Consider the following 22,030-nt stretch of genomic DNA (forward strand, 5'->3'; position numbering starts at 1 on the left):
CAAGTTTGGTAAAAATCCATCATGGGGTTTTCAAGAAGATGAAAAAAACACAATTTAGGCCCCCATTTGGACCCCCCCCCCCCCCCCGCACCAAGAGGGGCACCCCTGACTCTGCCATGAACAAACTAGAAACCACAGTCATTAATGTACTAAATCATAGTATTAACTTGGCTCTATCACTTCTGGTTCTGGAGAAGAAGATTTTTAAAGATTCCTTAACCCCCTAATTTTGGGGGGTTTGGGTCTCCTGGGGCCCCCTTGGTGGGGTACGGCGCCCACTTTAACAAATTGAGATCCTAACCCCCTAGGGATGCTACCTGCTAAGTTTGGTGAAATTCATCCCAATGTTTTCAAGAAGAAGATGAAAATATACAATTTAGGCTCTCATTTTGACCTCTAAGGGGGCTCCTTGGGCCCCCCTGGGTGGGGCATGGTGCCCAATTTTCAAAAAATGAGATCCTAATCCCATAGGATTAGGATCCTATGGGATGTGGCAGTATCAGAGCACCATTTAAATGAATTAGAATTTATCATTTCTGAAGTTACACTTATTCTTTTGCTTCTGACGAAAAAACAAATACCAAAAACACAAACTTGCACAGGAAGTCAACCTACATGTAATTCATAAAATATTTCTATGGATAGCTACAACAACATTACCGGTAATGAAAGTCACGACTTCATTACAAGAACAAGGACAAGGCTCAGATGGAAGAACATAATCGTGCCTTGTATTCAATAGGCTAGAGTTCCAGTCCTGATAACTCTAGTGGAATAATGTTGTGGGTGACCATATCCTCCCTTGTAGCAGATGAGACGCAAAACAACCTATCCAGAAATATCAACCGTGCAAACAGTACTGCAGCATTCCGAGGGCTGAGAAGGCATATTTTTCATGGAAAAACAGTTATCTTTACCTTTCCTGCTATACACAGAAAGGAAACTAGAAATGTCGCTTTGGCGACTGGTATGCCTCCGCCATAATGCATGATTTTCCCAATAGGTCTAGATAGTACATGTGGACAATGTGTGATTACATTTTCACAAAATTGGCAAAATATTGAAATGACAAGTTTGTCACAAATGTGTTGAATGTTCACCTTCCTTGACCTAGGTTTAATTGGATGAATAGGAGAGCATGTATCTAGGGATTTAAGGACTTTAACTCGACTTTGACCCATTCATACATTTAGGCACTGAGTAATTTTCAAGGTACAGGTGTGGAGAAAAAGTGCAATTTCTGAATTGAATAGTAAATTGTTACCATTTTCATCTGGCCCTTGACCCTAAAATTCATAAGATAATCACTTTCAGGTAGAACATGCATAACATGTACTAAGTTTCAAGATAACTTGAGCCACTTCCGAGATATGGAGGAAAAAGTTAGTTCAGCACTTTCACTTGATCTTTGACCTTTTGATCTTTGAGGCAAAAAAAGAAGAAAAAAAAAACTTTCCAGAGAATTTCTATTAGGTTACACATGTATGCATACACCAAGTGTAAAAAAAATAACCCTGCTGGCATTGCATAATAGGAGGGAAATAGTAAAATTTTGAAGTGTTGCACTTGACCTTTGACCCCTGACCTTTGACCCCATGAACCCTACATTCTCTAGATAATCACTTCCAGTCAGTATATGTATATACTATGTTCCATGAAGATACCTTGAACAATTTTCCAAGGTATGGAGAAAAAAAAAAGTTTTGATATTTTTACTTGACCTTTTGACCTTTGACCTTTGATCTCATGACCCAAACTTTCACCAGAGAATCTTAATTGGGTAATACATGTATACACTAAGTTTCAAGAAAATATCTTCAGGCATTCAATAGATATGGTGGAAATAGTGAAATTTTATGTATTTGACCCTGACCTTTTGACCTTTGACCTTTGACCTCATGACCCAAACTTTCACCAGAGAATCTTAATTGGGTAATACATGTATACACTAAGTTTCAAGAAAATATCTTCAGGCATTCAATAGATATGGTGGAAATAGTGAAATTTTATGTATTTCACCTTGACCTTTTGACCTTTGACCTTGAGCATGTGCACCCAAAAGTTGATAGGCACAACTTCACCCCCTAATACACATACATGCCAAGTTTCATTAGGATACCTCAATGGGTTTTGATAGTTACCTTGTCCACAAAATTCATTACGGACGGACGGAAGGACGGACGGACGGACAACACGAAAACATAATGCCTCCGGCACCACTTCGTGGCGGAGGCATAAAAACTGAACAACCCATGTGCAAGAAAGTCACAACTGTTGCTTGCATGTTAGAAAACAAAACAAAAAAACAAAAAACAAAATTTACACTTCACTTCTTTCAAAGGATGGGTGCAAACCCAGAGATCTGCTTGGCACACATGTTGTAAAATGAGCAAATGATGCCAAACCTTCATGGTTCGCCCCACGTAACTGGCAATAACCAGCAAATGGTACCAGCTCGGCACATAATGCCAGCTGAAAAGAGTTTGTCATATATACCTCTGAAAGCACAGCCATCTCTACAGGCTGTGAGCAGTTAGTTTTTCAAGTGAAGCGAGTGGAAACTGAGATATAGTGCTCACCTGTTAATCGGGAACCGCTTTAGCGGGAACCCTGCTTAAGTGCAACAAAACTTGATGTAACAAAATTTTCACATTATTTCCACCGCTTAATAAAAACCATGAACTCTTTTATCGGGACAAATCTGGCTGAAACACTTCTATTGTTCTGACGTAAATTTTTCCCATTCATCCAGTCATTAATGTCTAAAAGTAATAAGTAAATCCTTAGAAATAATTGCAGGGATTTCATTTCCTTACCAGAAGGATTATTTTCTAACCAGTTCCCGATAGATTATCCTGACTGCAAATCTAAACATTTGCCGTTAGGCAGTGAGACACAGAGCAAAGGCAGTTATCTTATCGAACGTTGTCAGCTTCTACTCATGCACTTACAATGCAGGCCTACCACCCCCTTCAGTGCAATACAGAGATTCACCTTCCCTGCGTGCAGCTCATACTCCCCCTGTTCATGCATAGTATGCATACAGTGTGTGTGTTTGCGTGTGGCCTGAATATGAGAAAAATGTGTTCGTATAATCGTTGCAATCAGGGTTGTTGTAATGTGCATGTTGTTAACATGTTATAACAGCATTGGAAGTTAGCATAGCTGCCTCTTTCTATGCATTAAATAGGGCAGGCATCGTGACTTTCACGTACTTTGATCTCTAAACAGCGTTATTTTGTGGATCAAATGAATGAAGGTTTGTTCCAATGATGCATTTGCCAAAATCGTGAGACTGTATAAGTCTCATAATTTGTTTTGCCTGGCATCTATACACAGGTTTGAAGGTATCATAGTCCTACACAGCGACAGTCATCAGGATCACTACCTATATTTAATAACTTATTCCTTGTGTCATCATCAAAATTTCCCTGATAATTTCATTCAAGTCTGTTCATTACATTTTAAGTTAACTTGCAAACTAACAAACACACAAGAAACCAATGTAAAAACAAATAATAAATAATGATGATGATAATAATGATATTAGTAATAATAATGAAAATAGTCAAAGTGGCAGAGGAAATGATTTGATTAGATACTGGTATAAAAGAAAAATAAAAAGACAGCTTGCTGAGCATATGTTTCCTTCTTTAAATTTCCCTTCTCCCCTGTTATTCTTCTATTGTTTTTTGTTTATTGTTGTTGTTGTTGCTCTCCTCCAGTGGGGGCGCTGTGGCATAGTGGATAAGACCCCGTTTACAGTGCGGGGCTGGGCCGAGCTGCGGCCGAGCCGCGGCCGAGCCCAGCCTCAATTGCGAGGCCAGGCCCTGCAATTTTGTCCGTTTACACTGCCGGGCTCGGCCGTGCTTTTGATTCAAACCTTTCAATATGTTGTCATAGTGGCGCTCTGCTTGTAAACAAATGCAATTTGGTATTGTCTGGTTTTCAGACCCTTTGCCAAATGAATTCCATGGCGACGAAGTCACCGTTCGGGCAAAGGCCTTTGCCGAAGGAAAAAATCCTTTGCAGGACAAAACCACCTTAAACTATACTAGTTTTCGATGGTGAGGGGGTTAATATCCTGAACAGCGAAATAGTACAGGCAGAGGGTTTGGAAGCCAGACTAAAATTGGCCGCGCATTTGGCCCAGTTAACGTTTACACTGAGAAAAGGCAGTGGGACGTGTGTGTGGATCCCGAATACTGGCTGTATTATCATGCTAGTGTGTGATGTGTAGAGTTGGGTTGTTGCGATCTGTGTGGATAATTTTTTTTTTTTTGCACGTACATTGTTAACTGCTGCTTCGATCTTTTCAAATTCTAGCTTCCTTTTTCTGGACAGATAATCTGACAATAAAAAGCGGGGTGGGCAGTCCGAACTGCAAGCTCATCCAGGCAAGCTCACGTGTGCTATCACCCTTATCGGTTAGTTTTACGCATGTCAGGGATTATTTCTTCAAAGTTCACCCCTGTCTGCTCCAACAAGGGTGATATAAGCTCATGAGATCTCCATATATGGACCATTCACTGGTTCTTCTTCTTTTTTTAGGCCAAAAGAAAGAAATACTCAATTCAATTCAATTCATTTCATTTCATTTCATTTCATTTCATTTCATTTCATTTCATTTCATTTCATTTCATTTCATTTCATTTCATTTCATTTCATTTCATTTCATTTCATTTCATTTCATTTCATTTCAATTCATTTCAATTCAATTCAATTCAATTCATACATTAATCCAGTAATGTCAATAATTTGAAAATACAGTATAAAGTGTTCACAAAATGTAAAAGGGAAAATTTACAGGAAGCCAGAGGCTTGTTGAAAAAAAGAATGTACCCTTAAAGGGAATCTGCACCCTAAAATTTACATTTGAGGTGTGGGAGCATGTCCTAAGAACTCAAGAGAAAATTCCATTCCATCACAAAAAAATGCCCCAAATTGTGAAATATTAATTTTAATAAATCAGCACGCACTAGTGTGCGCTGCAATAGTAGCCAAATCTGAAAATAGTAGATGTGACTTTCAACAGCCATTCCGCCTTCACACATTGTCGACATTGGACTGTACAGAACATCATCATCAGAACACCAGAATCAGGCTGAATTTGCATGCTATTCCCTCAGATTTCATCAAGCCCGTTTGTCTTGTGAGTAGACTCAACAGTAAGTTACGGAGGTAGACAACCGTAACTCATGATGAATGATGGAAATTTGAAATTGACACTGAAAAGTGATAGTCACTAGAATAGTTACTAGAGTACCGGTAGTCAGAAACACTCACTAACTGTCACTAGACCGTGAAGATTTAATGTTAGGTCTAACTCTAATGTTAGATGTATTGTGTGGTCTAGAGGTCTAGTAGATCTAGGGGTGCTGTTCGTTATTCCGAAGGTTCGCTATTCCGAAGGTTCGTTTTTCCGAAGGTTCGTTAATCAGAAACACGCAAATTCCCTATACCTAGAGGTTTGTTAATCCGAAAGTGAAAAAGGGTTCGTTAATCCGAACATTTGTGGCGTTATTCTGAAGGTTCGTTATTCCGAAGATTCGTTAATCCGAAAATGAAATTCGGAATAACGAACCTTCAGAATAACGAATCCTAGGACTAAGGAGCCTTCGGAATAACGAACCTCCGGAATAACGAGTAACAAGATCTAGTACCTGGTACTTAATTAACAGGTACTACATACTGTAGACCTATCAATGATTAGATCTGTGTGTTTAACGTAAGACCCCTATAAATGTCAGACGTCTAACACTGTAGCCTACATAAGTGAGGTGCCTGCACCTCGCCAGGGGCTCGAACACCGCCACCCTGTTTAAAATGGTTACAAGCGCACTGAATCAAAATTTATGCCCGGGACTGTGTTCAGTATCAGATTTTCCATCGTCGGAGCGTCATGCAATTTTATTTCGAGAGTGCACAGTTACTAGGTAGTACTACGGGACTACAACTTCGGGAGTCTGTGCATAGACGCTGGGCCGCGCCGGTCCACTGCATGCATGCCGCACCAGCCTCACGCGCTGGCTCTCTCTCTCTCGAGCCATGCATCCCGCCGCATAAGTAGATGCTATCGCGGCTGGCTGTCGCGGCAGCACCAACCTAGCTGCGTACATGAAGATTTGCATGTGTTTGCGTGTTTTGAGAGCACTAGTATAGTAGTACACTTTATCGTACAAAAAATTATCGAACTATGCAATCGAATGCAGTCGATAACGCCAGACGACTACCCTTAGATCAAGATGCATGTAATTTTTGGCATTTTAGAGATTGCTCTATTTCTCTTTATTGATTGCTATATCTCTGTATGTGAGTAACGCTGCACTCTTATATTTGATATAAGTACAGTACAATAACCGACAATGTCAGAAAAATACATTTCTGGGTACAGATACACTTTAATATTGAACAGAGCGGGTGAATGAAATATAGAATCATGATGTTTGCATTATTGCTGAAGGGTTCTCTACTTTGAGACTAGCTTCTTGACGCATCATCATTGCTCCCACACAAAGAGAGGTCATGACATGGTACCACTTCTTCCTTATGACCTTGAGGAATGCGAGCGTGTTGCATTTTCTTGCTCAACGGTATCTCTCCCTCCATTGCCCTCCACATCAAGCACTTTGTCTTTCATGGAAATTATCATAAAGTTTGTGTTCACTATCATTACCTGTGTATTTCACTGTCATTATGCAATGGACTTACTGTAAACCATGATATATTTGCGGCACGAAATTTTCGCGAATTGGAGCCGACAGCCTTTTTCGTGGCATGAAATTTTCGTGAATATGCATAGAGTGTAGACAAGAAATTTTGCGTGCATTTTAATTTCGCGAATCTTGGCGCTCGCGAAATTAAAATGCATGCGAACATTCCTCGTTTTACAGTATATTGTCACTGTGTGGTATATATTTCATCTCCTATGGCAACCAGGGATGTCATCTCATAGCGCTTTGTATCTAGTGGAAAAGGCGCTCTAAAAATATCAACTGTTATCAATATTATTATTATCATTATGAACGTTTTGTTCCAGGAGACATTGGGCACATTAATGCATACCTCTTTTGGGCTACAATCAGCATTTTGCAACGTGATTAGTGCAAAACACAGTTGTGTTTTGAATTACCTACATAAAAACTTCACACAAAAAGGTGCATTTACAATCGGCGATTCTGTCTAATCACATTTACTGCAGAAGAATAAATGCAAGTCACATTTATGATTGATTATTCTAATAACATTTACTCAGGAAACATAAATGGAAAATCGTGTAAACTGTACTACAAAAGGGGTATACACAGTTTTTCAATATTAATGCGAGCTCAAAAAAATTAAGTGTTACCCTATGGATGGTGTTTTGAATCAGAAATTTGGGTCAGCATTTTAAGACACTGATTCTACCTTCACAAACTGAGCATAAACGCACTCATTGGTTGTAGCAGGTGCTCCTCATTTGTGGCAGCGCACTGGTATTTTTTGTTAATTGTTCAGGGGTTGGGGGACAGAGTGACAGGTGACAAGGGACAGGGAAGGAGGAAATGCCTACTTAGGAAGCTGTCTTTTACACCAGCAGCAGTAATTTATCATCACTATCGCTAATCAAATCATGTGATCCTTTGCTGAACATTCAGAACTGCTATCATCACCATTCAAGCTAAATACTTCAGTTAACAAATCAAAGAGCACATGCAGTCCAACCTCGATTATGCGGCCATCTACTGTATACGCCAAATATTTTGCGAGGTTTTTTATTTTCGCGAATTTCGCGAGTCAGCTGCTATTCGTAAAATTAAAAACACGCGAAAATATTGACTCTCATGCCGATATGAATGTGACGTATGCGTACAATTCTCCATTCAGTACAGGGCTCCACGATCGCGAATTTAACCACTCGCAAAAGTGTTGGGAAGTCACGATTCGTGAAAATTTAGACTCGCGAAATATTGGCGTATACAGTATTAACTGCATCTCTCTGTTATCCAGACATCGAAGTAAACGCAAGTGCAATGAGAAATACATCGGAAATATGGTTTGAATATTTTTGCATGCTACATCATCACACAGATCATACATCATGCAAACAGACACTTACTTATGATTGCAGAAACATGATGCACCCAACGACCACTTACAAACCATCAACAATATCAAAAGTATGTTCGTATACAGGAGAAACAAAGGAATAGGAATAGATATATAGAGGTAAAGGAGAAAAGGCAGAAATTGAACGTGGGGAAACTGAGCTGACTCAAAATGATAATTTGGTTGCTCACCCAACAAGCACTCACTACGGGTGTAGATTTTCTACACATACACAATGCTATGGCACAGCTTCGAAGGGTGTCTGATGAGGTTATCCAAGTACATACACGTAAGCGGTTGAATTATCACGATCGATGCACTATTTATCGCTCAAGCCAGTCAAAACCAAGATGCCATGCGACCTTTTGCAGCAGTACATGGAATAACACTGGACTTTTCCCTGTATTAAACCGTGTACCAAAATTTACTGCATTCCCAATTTGTTAGATTTTCTTGACTAAAAATATGTGCTATTAATACATCAGCAAAAACCGTTGGCATGCATGTCCCCGATACAAGTAGGCGAGGCATCTGTGTGTAGCTGCTGTCTGCCCGTGTTACAAATTGCAGGCACAATGTATAGAATATGCATATATATCGTTCTCATGATTATGTGGTATTCACATGACCAGGTACTCTTCCAGCTATGGTACTCTTCAAGCTATGCTTCAGGAAAGTGCACGTAAGTTACAATGAACACGGTTATAATGTAAACATTTTTAAAAAGAGTAAAAATTCAGGTCCCAAAATAACTACAATTGGAGTTTTTCTTGATCTTTCTAAAGCTTTCAACACGATAGATCATGAAATCTTGTTTCATAAATTGTGTCACTATGGAATCCGCGGTACCCCCTTAGAATGGTTTAAGAGTTATTTCACAGAAAGAAAGCAATTTGTTAATATCAATAGCCATGATTCGCAATTAAAGCCTATTTCATGTGGAGTCCCGCAGGGCTCCCTCTTGGGCCCACTTTTATTTATCGTATACATAAACGATCTTCCAAAATCATCGCAAATTTTGTCATTCATTTGTTTCGCCGATGACACAAGCTTGTTTTTTTCACATCGAGACCCTTATGCACTAATAAATATGATGAATACTGAGCTCAGGTCCGTGCAATCCTGGATTTATGCGAACAAATTATCCTTGAACATAGAAAAAGCTCATTATATATGGTATTTAGTAATTCTTTGAATGTTGTTCCATGTGATATCAAAATAAATGATTTATGTTTAAAGCAGGTTAATAACACAAAGTTTTTAGGGCTTTGGATTGACCAAGAATTATCCTGGAAAACTCATGTTAATTTTGTAAGTAAAATTTTGTCTAGAAATATTGGCATTTTGAATAAACTCAAACATTTCTTTCCTGTTCATATTTTGCAGAGTATATATTCTTGTTTACTATCTCCACACTTCAATTATGGAATTTTAGCGTGGGGAAATGCAATTCACTCATTACTAGATTCCCTTCTCCGTATTCAAAAGCGTGCAATAAGAATCATAAATCACGCCGGATATTTCGCCCATACCAATTGTTTTTTCCATCAAAACAGAATTCTGAAAATTTCAGACTTATTTTCTTATAATCTCGGAATTTTTATGTATAAACTAACAACTAATGAATTACCATCTGTTCTTATCCACATGTTCAAAAGGAATTGTTACGTTTCTATCCACTGTTATCCCACTCGCCAGAGTGACGCCTATCACCTTCCCCGTACTCGCACTAATTTTGCAAAGAAGACAACTATATTTACTGGACCCAGATATTGGAATGATCTCCCTCTAGATATCACTTCTTCCTTATCCTTATTCACCTTCAAACGCAAATTAAAACAGTTATTACTTAGTGGATACACACTACCAAGCCTTTAGCAACCTTTTTATGCTCCCAGTCTTTTGTCCTTGTCCTCAGCACCAAGTTATTCAAGTGATTTCATGGTACCGATACATCTTATAATATAGCATTTTTGTTATTCAAACACTGCGAGATTTGTATGCAGTCCGGTTTGTGCGATATCTATGTGGTTCATTAGTTTATTACTCATCGATTTTTTGTACTGGTGTAATTTTAGTTGGTCAAGACAAACAAATCCGTTCTCCGTGTAAAATTATATGCCTATGAACTCGGGAACCTACAGTTTTACAAGCTTTAAAGCTTTTATGTAGGCCCCATCATATTTCTTATACTTACTAGTGACACTTTCATACGATGTGACCATGTACATTTGTGTCAAGTATATTTTCTTTTTTTTTTTAATTCTACAATCAAAAGACATGATTGTATATATTTTGTACTCTTGTTTTGTCAATAATTTTGTAATGTCATCATTGAGAAAATGGAAATATGAAATAAATTTGAACTTGAACTTGAACTTGAACTATTTATCTTTATGCACTTTATTGTTTAGTTATAATGAAATTTCCAGAAAACGAAAGAAAATTGCCAGTCAAGAGGACTACGTTATAATGGGAGTCACCTGTATAACAGTGCACTTGTATGAAACTTCAGACAATGCCAACAAGCCAAAAGCTTCAGCACATCAAGCTCTTCCTGCATCACGTGAGAAGACATGTCTGTGTCATGCTTGCTGAAAACCCATTGTATTATCTACAGTTGCGTAAACGATCTGCATACTGAATTCAAGCCGCTGAAGCAGCAAGCTTGTTGATTGGCCAATACAATTTTGGTAGATAAATGAGGAGACAACAAAGGCTAACACAGGAAATCCAAACCATGTCCATAAAGGCCCTATGGCATACATACAGCCGTATACAGCACTCTTTCATGTGTTAAGCACTTGCAACACCATTATTTATTATTGGCCTTTACTACGGTAGTTGTTTGTTTGAAAATATGCCTTCTCTCATAATACTGAACTTTTCCAGTGCCATGTAAGATTGGACATTTTTTGTGAGTATGTGTGTGTGTGTGTGTTACAATGGATCATGCTTTCCGTAGAAGAAACTCCTTAAATGCATGTTGTTGTGTTATCACCTTTTCTCATTCCATCCTCTCAAATAAACTTTGGGTCATCTTCATAAGATCTGTTCACTTTTTTTTTTCACATAACCACTATCTTGATCATTATCAGCAGTGCTCTACACAACATTTCAGAGTTGCCTCAGGAGCAAAGCAGCATATGATTTGCGATTGTGTGCTGGCAAACAGCAGTAATTCAGTTGCTTGGGGAAAACAAGCTGCGCTAAGCCAGCATAGAGTATGCGCACAAAGGAAGTTCTCACGTTTCCACTCCTTTCCACGCCAACGCTGATACATTCATTGTGTGCAATCATTACCATAGAGAGAGTGAACTGGAATCGCTTTGCTGCACTTCCCAAGTCTTTTCTGATGAACCATGACAGCAAGCTATATGATATAACTGAAAGGAAGATGCGTACACACACAGAGGCACTGCGTACAGGTAACTCCATTAGTCTCATGCTCATAACAGGACACAACAATGGAGTACTACTGTGGGGTCAGATTTCATATCACACAGCAGACTTCTGTTGATATAGCTCATTTTGAACATAAAACAATTTTGTACGCTTTTAAGTAAATAAAAGCCACAATAGCCTATCCATGGAATGGCTGAATAAGAACAAAAAAACATATTTTTTCTGCCAATTTCTAGAGTACAGGAAAACATGAGGCACATTCCGTTCAGTTCAATACGATACACTTTAGGAGCTTTCAAGCCCTCCTCTGGCGCAGGTTCGGCATGGTTTTGCTTAAGGACAATGCTCGAACGCACCCCAGAACCAACTTGTCTCAGCAAATGGAGTTATGCTTTCATTTTCTTACTTTACTGAGGAATGTTTTTGTCTATTCTCTGACAATATCCACTTGTGGTCACTCTATAACAGCAATTGTGACCCACGACAATAGTTTAAGGCAAATCGCAAGAGCAAATTCCCTCCTAGGTGGGGTACAAAGATTTTGACCAATATTTTAGTAGATTTGGGGTTTTTGTAGAAATAGAATCTTTGACATGTTTTCTACATGTAAACTAAATTTCATAGCATAAGACTAAGTTTTTCCTATCGAAAATGGAATTTTAAACAGCCTATGTTGGATCGCACTTACCAGTATTGACCTTCTTTTGAACATCGCACCAATATGCCCAGTGTTGCTACGGCACAGCATCTCGCATGCAATTGGCTAGGGCGTTGTGCACATTTACATAGTTCAGCTTTCGGAGACCCGCCTCGCAGCATTTCGGGAATGGTTTGTCCATATGTGTGCATGTTCCATCATTGTTGCTACAATAGATACACTCGCTCTGTAGTGTATGCTCGTTTGGCTTTGGTTTAGCAGGTTGACTCAAAAGACAGCAGAGGAGAGGATAGGAGCGGTCATAAATGACCTATATTCAAATCCTAAATGTCACATTTACACCAAACAAGTAGACCGTGTGTTTGTTCGTTTGTTTTATTAATACCTCCATACAATGTAACACATGCTCGGCTTAAAAAACAAAATAAAACAAATTAACCACAATGAAAACATGATTTGTAAAGATGTGGATACGAATGCGCCACCCGCTCCTGTTACGTGAACACACAGGTATGGCGTGTGAATGCCTTTGGGTAATACGAGCCCCATATACACACGTAAACCAGCAAGCTTGTAATTACCGTATCCACACTGTATGACCATATGACAGACGTACTGGTAAACAAACTCGAGCAAAATGCATTGTGTATTTTGCTCCATACGCCGAGTTCCCAGGAAGGTGCCCAGGAAATTTGACTCTCTCAGTGAGCCAATCAGAAGGTGCTGTGGTTGCTAGAGGTAGAGCATAAGCTTGATTGGCACCATCGTACGGATGGATAATTCTCATCTCGCATTGCCGTTCGGACATTGTTTTCGAGCAAGAGGTGAATCTTCAAAGCCCGTTTTCTCACAATTTTGTCAGGGTAACATATTACAAAACTTGTGTTCACATTATATGATCGCTTACGGTGCCGGAGAATGCAAGTGTTTTATATTGATGCAAAGCTTAGGAAATAGGCAAGGTGATTAAGTGAAACAAGGCAAGTGCCAAAATGTGTCTCACCCATTCGCGTAGAAGAAATCAATGTTTTTCTAAATCCCGGAAGTTCATTGACCCCGCCTATGACCTTTGACCATGTGGTGACCTTCAACTCCCCAAGGGACATTTACCAGCCAAGTTTGGCCACAAACGGACATATGGATCAAAAGTTTTGAGCCATAATCGAAACGCGCCGTAAAAACTTAGCATTGGGCCCTAAAAGTTTGATGACCCCATGCCTGTGACCTTTGCCCTTGGGTGACCTTCAACTCCCCAAGGGACAGCTACCATCCAAGTTTGGTAACAAATGGACATAGGGATATAGCCATAATCGAAACGCGCCGTAAAAAATTAACATTGGGCCCTAAAAGTTTGTTGACGCCTGTCTGTGACCTTTGACCTTGTGGTGACTTTCAACTCCCCAAGGGACATCTACTATCCAAGTTTGGTCACAAACGGACATAGGGATCAAAAGTTATGAGCCATAATCAAAACGTGCCGTAAAAACTTAACATTGGGCCCTAAAGTTTGTTGACCTCTGCCTGTGACCTTTCACCTTGAGGTGACCTTCATGTTTGGTAAAATGTGTAACTTTGTGTAACCACTCTTCCCTCCAAGTTTCATTGAAATCAAAGTCCTCAGTAGAGAGTTACTCAAGTTTTTGTTGTGTTACGGACGGACGACTGACGGACGGATGGACGACAGACGGACAGACACTGCAGGCGATCCCTTAGTCTCCCCGCACCTCCGGTGGGCTCGACAAAAATGAATTCTCAAAATTCCTGACTTTTGCCTGAAACCATTGTCACTGGTCACAATTTTATGACCACTCTGGTCCACTGTGTTGCGAACACACATGTATCTCAAATTCCTTGCGAATGACTTAACTTCACCTCCCAGTCACTCCTCCGGTCACCACAACGACGTAAGATGAACACTGCTTTTGGCCAACCTCCTTCCTTCGGAGAAGTTTCGCACGCCTGTTACTCTTTCTTTCACAAAATTCAACAATTCAAGCTCACTACACTTCTTGACCACCTTTCAAGGTGAAAGCACATCTTGCAAACTCGCTCCACATGATCTCATTCTCTACAACATCAGTCTCGTGAACTTCTCCCTCTCTACCTATTTATCTCTCTCTCTCTGTCTCTAAAATTTGCCATCTCATGGCATATTCATCATTGTGCCTACCTCAATTGCCGGGACTATGTGTGTCACGTTATGTTCATGTACGTTAAACAGGAAACGTTCAGTAACTTAACTTTATATCCAAGGACCATTTCCTGTGACATTGACTCCAGACACAGTTATGAAGCGCAGAGTATTTTCATCATGTGATAGAAGCAACGAATGGTGAGTAGAAGGATAAATTACAATCTTGAGCGGATCCAGGAATTCCGTAAAGGGGATCTAGGCGCCTTTACAAAATTAAAGGGGGCACATGTCCCCCCCCCCCCCCATTTTTAGGTGATCCGAGTATCCTCTCGGATCACCTTCTGTATCTGTACTGATTCTTTGTGTTTAGGTGATCCGAGAATCCTCTCGGATCACCTTCTGTATCTGTACGGATTCTTTGTTGGTTCTTCTTCTTCTTTATTTCTGGACAAAATTTGTGTAGAGGTTAGCTCAGAAAGTCCTCTTCCTATCAATTTCAAAATTATACCATATATGTATCATGTCCCAAAGACGACAGATCTAATGTATAATAGTGATCAGTCGACCGTGACGTCACTGTGACGTCATTATATGAAAACACATTCTCAATCATATCTCACTAATGGAATAGAGTTTTTCAATGAAATTTACGTCACATATATTTCAAGTTATGCGCATTCTACTCATATTCTCAAAATTCATATTTTCTCTTAAAACGTGCGCGTACGCGCGCGTTGAAATATTTGTATGCTCAAATCGAGCTCAAATTTTTTTTGCACACGTTTCAGACCATTTGCAGCATTTTTTGAAAAATTGAAAAAATTGGACGGACGCGTACGCGCGCGCACATATACGCACGTACAGCTCATATGCAACAGAAATTTCCCGATTTTTTACATTTATCGGATGTCTGAAAAGTCAAGGAATATTTCTAGCAAGTATCAAGTCAATCCGACTCAATATGACGTCATACGGGACTGTCAAAGTTGAAATTCCGCGCGCGCGTCAATGGCGATATACAGTACAACAATGCCCAAAAACCGCCAATTTTAAATCCGATTTTACTCGTCAGGATGGACGGTGACCCCCCATTTTCTTTACATATTCTGAAAGCTGATGAGTTGTACATGTCAGTTTATGGGTTGGCGATACTGAAAAAGTGATTAAAAGATATCAAATTTCTTAATAAAGTAAAAAAAGTAAATTTTCAAAATGACGTCATCAATTTTCAAATTTACTTGGGCGTATCTCACTTATCCTCTGCCAATTTTCACTCAGATTTCAGTATGTTGTAGCTTATTAAATGTTCTTTCATTAATGTAATAACAACATTTTGATTGGATGGCGGCATCACCTCGTAAAAATGGATTAAAAGTAATCTTGTCAAATTTGACCAGTTTACGTGTTATCTCTATGGGAGGGCAGTTTTTCTGGCAGTGAAAATTGACATGACTATCTTTTTCGAGCATTAGCTCACTTATGCTTCGGTGAATTTTTCCCAGATTTTAGTATGTTGTAGCTGAGACTTTGGGCTATCGTGAATGTGCCCTCCATTTTTTCATACGAGGCCGGCATCACGTCGAAAAACTTGGTTGAAAATGGCACGTGGCTTCGATGCAGCGTCATTTTGCTTAATACACAGGGCCTATGGAGCATGAAATAGGTCATTGCATAGCGCATCCGACTCGTAATCCTAAGGTCCCTGGTTCGAGCCTCACCCTTGCCAATATTTTTTTATTTTTTTTTCCAAACTCTTTTTTCTTCTTTTTCTTTATTTAGTCTTAATCTCCCTTCCTAACTTTATCTTTTTCTGATTTTTTAATGCTTCTCCTTCAAATTTCTATAAAATAACATAATTTTTTCTTTATTTTTCTTTCTTTCTACTACATTCTGTGCAATAGATGAAGAACAACAATTGTTATCAATCCCATATTTTGCACATGTTTAGTTCATGTCACGTACATTATTTCATAAAATAACAACTTCTTGATCGGACACCATCTTGGGTATGTAAATTAGGGTCAAAGGTCATAAATGTTTCATCCTGTATCTTGGTGAATACATGTCCTATCTTTACCATATTTTGCACACGTAAAGACCATGTTACAAGGATCATTTCACAAAATAACCACTTTTTGCTCAGATGCCATCTTGGCTGTGCAAAGTGGGGTCAAAGGTCATATGTACTTCTTCCTGTATCTTCGTTATGACGTGTTATCTGTATGGGAGGGAATTTTTCTAGATGTGAAAATTGACATGATTGTCTTTATCGACGACTAGCTCACTTACCCTTCGGTGAATTTCTTCCAGATTTTAGTATGTTGTAGCCAATTTAATACTCTTTAAGTTTTGTTCATCAAAATTTTAATCGGATGATGTCTTCACCTCGTGAAAATGGATATAATGTAACCTTGTCAAATTTAACCAGTTTACGTGTTATCTCTATGGGAGGGAATTTTTCTGGAAATGAAAATTGACATGACGGTCTTTATCGAGCACTAGCTCACTTACTCCTCGGTGAATTTCTCCCAGATTTTAATATGTTGTAGCTGAGACTTTGGGCTATCGTCGATATTCGCTCCATCTTTTCATACGACGCCGAGATCACGTCAGAAAACTAGGTTGAAATCAAACTTATCTTCGATGTATTGAGATATTTCTTTCTTTCTGCAACTTTCTTTGCAATAACTCTAGAAAAACAGCCCCTATCACCCCCATATTTTGCACATGTTTAGTTTATGTCACGTACATTATTTCATAAAATAACAACTACTTGATCAGACACCATCTTGGGTATGTAAATTAGGGTCAAAGGTCATAAATGTTTCAACCTGTATCTTGGTGAATACATGTCCTATCTTTCCAATATTTTGCACACGCAAAGACCATGTTACAAGAATCATTTCACAAAATAACCACTTTTTGCTCAGATGCCATCTTGGCTGTGCAAAGTTGGGTCAATGGTCAAATGTACTTCATTCTGTATCTTCGTTATAGTTTATACCAGGGAGGTACCTCCCTGGTTTATACCGAATTTGGTACCAAAGATGGTAGACCTGACTCTCTTTGTAAATGAGAATCCAAATATCACACGGCCAATGTCTCTAAACACAGATGAAACCTATATGGTCATGCCTATTGCGATCAGGACTCGAATCATTGATTAAAAAAAAAAAAAAATCGGATCACCTAATTTGTCAGTCTTGACAAATTCCGAGTCTAGTTCTTCTTCTTCTTCTTCTTCTTTATTTCTCTACAAAAGTTGTGTAGAGATTAGCTCAGAAAGTGCATTGCCTATGAATGTCAAACTTATACCATATATGTATCGTGTCCCAAAGACGACAATCGAACTAAAATCAAAGTGATCAGTCGACCGTGACGTCACTATGACGTCATTATATGAAAACACATTCTCAATTATATCTCAATTATGGAATGGAATTTTTCAATGAAATTTACGTCACATATAGTTCAAGTCAACGTGATTCTACTCATGTTTTCAAAATTCATCTATATACTTCAAACGTGCGCGTACGCGCGCGTTGAAATATTTGTATGCTCAAATCGAGCTCAAAATTTTTTTGCACACGTTTAAGACCATTTGGAGCATTTTTTGAAAAATTGAAAAAATCGGACGGACGCGTACGCGCGCGCACATATACGCACGCACAGCTCATATGCAATGAAAATTTCCCGTTTTTTCACTTTGATCGGATGTCTGAAATGTCAAGGAATATTTCTACCAAGTTTCAAGTCAATCCCACTCAAAATGATGTCATACGGGTCCGTCAAAGTTGAAATTCCGCGCGCGCGTCAATGGCGATATACAGTGCAACAATGCCAAAAAAACTGCCAATTTTAAATCCCATTTTACTCGTCAGGATGGACGGTGACCCCCCATTTTCTTTACATATTCTGAAAGCTGATGAGTTGTACATGTCATTTCATGGGTTGGCGATGCTGGAAAAATGATTAAAATATATCAAATTTCTTAATAAAGTTAAAAAAGTAAATTTTCAAAATGACGTCATCAAATTTCAAGTTCATTCAAGCATATCTCACTTATTCTTTAGTTGATTTTCGTCCAAATTTCAATATGTTGTAGCTTATTAAATGGTCTTTCAGATATATAATAACAACAATTTGATTGGATGACGGCATCACCTCGTAAAAAGGGATTAAAAGTAACATTGTTAAATTTGACCAGTTTACGTGTTATCTCGATGGGAGTGCAGTTTTTCTGGAAATGAAAACTGACATGACTATCTTTATCGAGCACTAGCTCACTTATGCTTCGGTGAATTTCTCCCATATTTTAGTATGTTGTAGCTGAGACTTTGGGCTATCGTAAGTGTGCCCTTCGTTTTTTCATACGGAGTCGGCATCATGCCCAAAAACTTGGTTGAAATTAAAGCTTATCTTCCATGTATTTTCATATTCCTTTCTTTCTGCAACTTTCTTTGCAATAACTCAAGAAAAACAAGCTCTATCAGCCCAATATTTTGCACATGTTTAGTTTATGTCACGTACATTATTTCATAAAATAACAACTACTTGATCGGGCACCTTCTTGGGTATGTAAATTAGGGTCAAAGGTCAAAAATGTTTCATCCTGTATCTTGGTGAATACATGTCTTATCTTTCCCATATTTTGCATACGTAAAGACCATGTTACAAGAATCATTTCACAAAATAAACACTTTTTGCTCAGACGCCATCTTGTCTGTGCAAAGTAGGGTCAAAGGTCATATGTACTTCTTTCTTTATCTTCATTATGACGTGTTATCTCTATGGGAGGGAATTTTTCTAGATGTGAAAATTGACATGATTGTCTTTATCGACGACTAGCTCAATTACCCTTCGGTGAATTTCTTCCAGATTTTAGTATGTTGTAGCCAATGTAATACTCTTTAAGTTTTCTTCAATCAAAGTTTTAATCGGATAATGTCTTCACCTCGTGAAAATGGATATAATGTAACCTTGTCAAATTTAACCAGTTTACGTGTTATCTCTATGGGAGGGAATTATTCTGGAAATGAAAATTGACATGACGGTCTTTATCGAGCACTAGCTTACTTACTCTTCGGTGAATTTCTCCCAGATTATAATATGTTGTAGCTGAGACTTTGGGCTATCGTTGATGTTCTCTCCAATTTTTCAGACGACGCCGAGATCACGTCTAAAAACTTGGTTGAAATCAAACTTATCTTCGATGTATTGAGATATTTCTTTCTTTCTGCAACTTTCTTTGCAATAACTCGAGAAAAACAGCCCCTGTCATCTCCATATTTTGCACATGTTTAGTTCATGTCACGTACATTATTTCATAAGATAACAACTACTTGATCAGACGCCATCTTGGGTATGTAAATTAGGGTCAAAGGTCATAAATGTTTCAACCTGTTCCTTGGTGAATACATGTCCTATCTTTCCCATATTTTGCACACGCAAAGACCATGTTACAAGAATCATTTCACAAAATAACCACTTTTTGCTCAGATGCCATCTTGGGTGTGCAAAGTTGGGTCAATGGTCAAATATACTTCATTCTGTATCTTCGTTATAGTGTATACCGAATTTGGTACCAAAGATGGCAGACCTGACTCTCTTTTCTAAATGAGAATCCAAATATCACACGGCCAATGTCTCTAAACACAGATGAAACCTATATGGTCATGCCTATTGCGATCAGGACTCGAATCATTGATTATAAAAAAATTTGGATCACCTAATTTGTCAGTCTTGACAAATTCCGAGTCTAGTTTTCTTTTTGTTGCTGTCATTTTAACAAAAAATAAAGAGGGAGCGCGCGTCCAGTGCGCCCCCCTCTGAATCCGCCACTGAGTCATATACGTTTTATTCGCAAATTAACATCCTACGACAAAATCCTTTCAGATTGAATTGAACAACTAAAAATATCAACTCCCTAGACCTGGTAGCATGTGGAGACAAGGGTCATTACCATATCTCTAGACCCCCTAATGATAACCAACTGACTCGATCTTCATTTTTTACCGTAGTTGGGGGCAAACTCAGCCTAACAGGTAAACAAGGCCCCTAGCACCCTCATTACAAGTGGCCAAGTTAACCCGCTATCATTAGGCCGAGTATAGGCCTACCCATAAACTACGGTACTATCTTACAGTGCATTCGAGCCCTCTAAAGCAAACCAAACCGAAATGAATTAAAGAGTACCGTACTGAACTGTGCAGAAGCGTTCGAGCGCTCTGTTGAGAATGCATAGAATCCTACCTCACGAGTTGTTTTTAGAGGGGGTCATATATTTTGTACCGAAAGGATCATTCACCTGGCGTGCTTGAACTAGATCTACTTACAGATGTCCTGAACTTATTTGATGAAAGTTGGTTTTTAAATGACTGAGATATCCAAAACAAAGCGATTGTTATAAAGTGTGGGACCCACATTTTATTATGATCGCTTTGTTTTACTTTGTTTTCGGATGTTTCAGTCATTCTGAGCCCGATTTTCATCAAATAAACTTTGAATTCCTTTTAAAATGGTATGCTCTGTACTATTTCATAAGTGTTTTCTTGGTATCTTGCAAAAAGTTAAAAGCCCAATTCTCATCTCCACCAATACTGTATCATCCCTTTAAGGGTACCTTTTTGGAGCAAATCGGGAAGTGGTCCACTTTTGGCTCCGTACAGTAGAGTAAATGTCTCGGTTTGCGGGCGCATAAGGGTTTTTCCACTCAGAAACGCAAACTTGCAAATTGCTTTAACCCAGGTTATATCATAGAGGTTGACCACTTAGCAAGTCACATTATTGTCACCGTCACCAATGTCCATCGCGATAGTAAAAAAAGACGACGGCCACGACCCGGTACAGCATCCGCCGGTTCGCAGCCTAATGTACAATTCCTATGCGATACGGGCGTGCTCCGCGATATTCTGCTGAACGCCTTCATTTGGCTCGCGAACGTTGCGTAAGCGCCAAGTCCCATTGTGAAAGCATGTGAAAAGGGCTGGCGTGTGTGTACTGACCACGAACAGGGATTACAGTTGTGGCGGTGTTTACAACTGTTGTCTTTTTTTCTTTTTTTTTTTGTGTATTTTTTTGATCGTAACATCCACTTCCAGAAAAAATGGCAGCCCACATCGCCTTGCTAAAGTTCTATAAAACTATGTGAGGACGTGTATTCAAAATCCATGAATATCGGGAAAATGACAAAAAATCCAGTTTCTAGATCCCTTGTTCCTTAACTGTAATGTTAAGAAGTACCGAAAATGAAATTTTGGATGCGAGATGTCATCATTTAGGTAAGAATACTAGTATTTCACTTTGGTTGGAGATTTTGCCCATGTCATCGGTTGATTTTTGTATATTAGCAATGTGTTAGTGAATGTGTGGTATACAGGTGGGGGGGGGGGGTATAGAGTGTGTCGCTGTGTTCAGCATTATATTACAAAATATGCTGTAGGCCTATAGTGGCTACGAACAGGTGCCTGGCCGCGAACTTGGACATTTACTCTAGACTCTCTACGTACGGTACACTTTAAGAGTGTTTGAGCGCTCATCTGGCATGGGTATGGTACGGTAACGTTACAGTTCGCTTTAGGAGAGCGCTCGAGAATTGGACACACCCTTTATATTTAAGTTAGATTCTATATAATGTACGTAGAATTTCACGTTAGGACAGATTTAGATTTTCTGGGTTCTAGAGACAAAGATTAACGTTAGGCGTAACGTTTAACGTCAACTACGGTATGGTCGCCACTGCGGTA

The 22,030-nt window shown here is 39.0% G+C and overlaps 1 protein-coding gene across 1 annotated transcript in view; it reads right to left on the reverse strand.

Moving 5' to 3' along the window:
- The window catches only part of LOC140232473 (uncharacterized), an 81,584-nt gene that overhangs the window by 58,468 nt on the left and 1,086 nt on the right, over positions 1-22,030 (reverse strand). The gene's annotated exons all lie outside the window — the stretch shown is intronic.

Source organism: Diadema setosum, chromosome 9, assembly GCF_964275005.1.
Source record: "Diadema setosum chromosome 9, eeDiaSeto1, whole genome shotgun sequence".
NCBI lineage: Eukaryota > Metazoa > Echinodermata > Echinoidea > Diadematoida > Diadematidae > Diadema > Diadema setosum.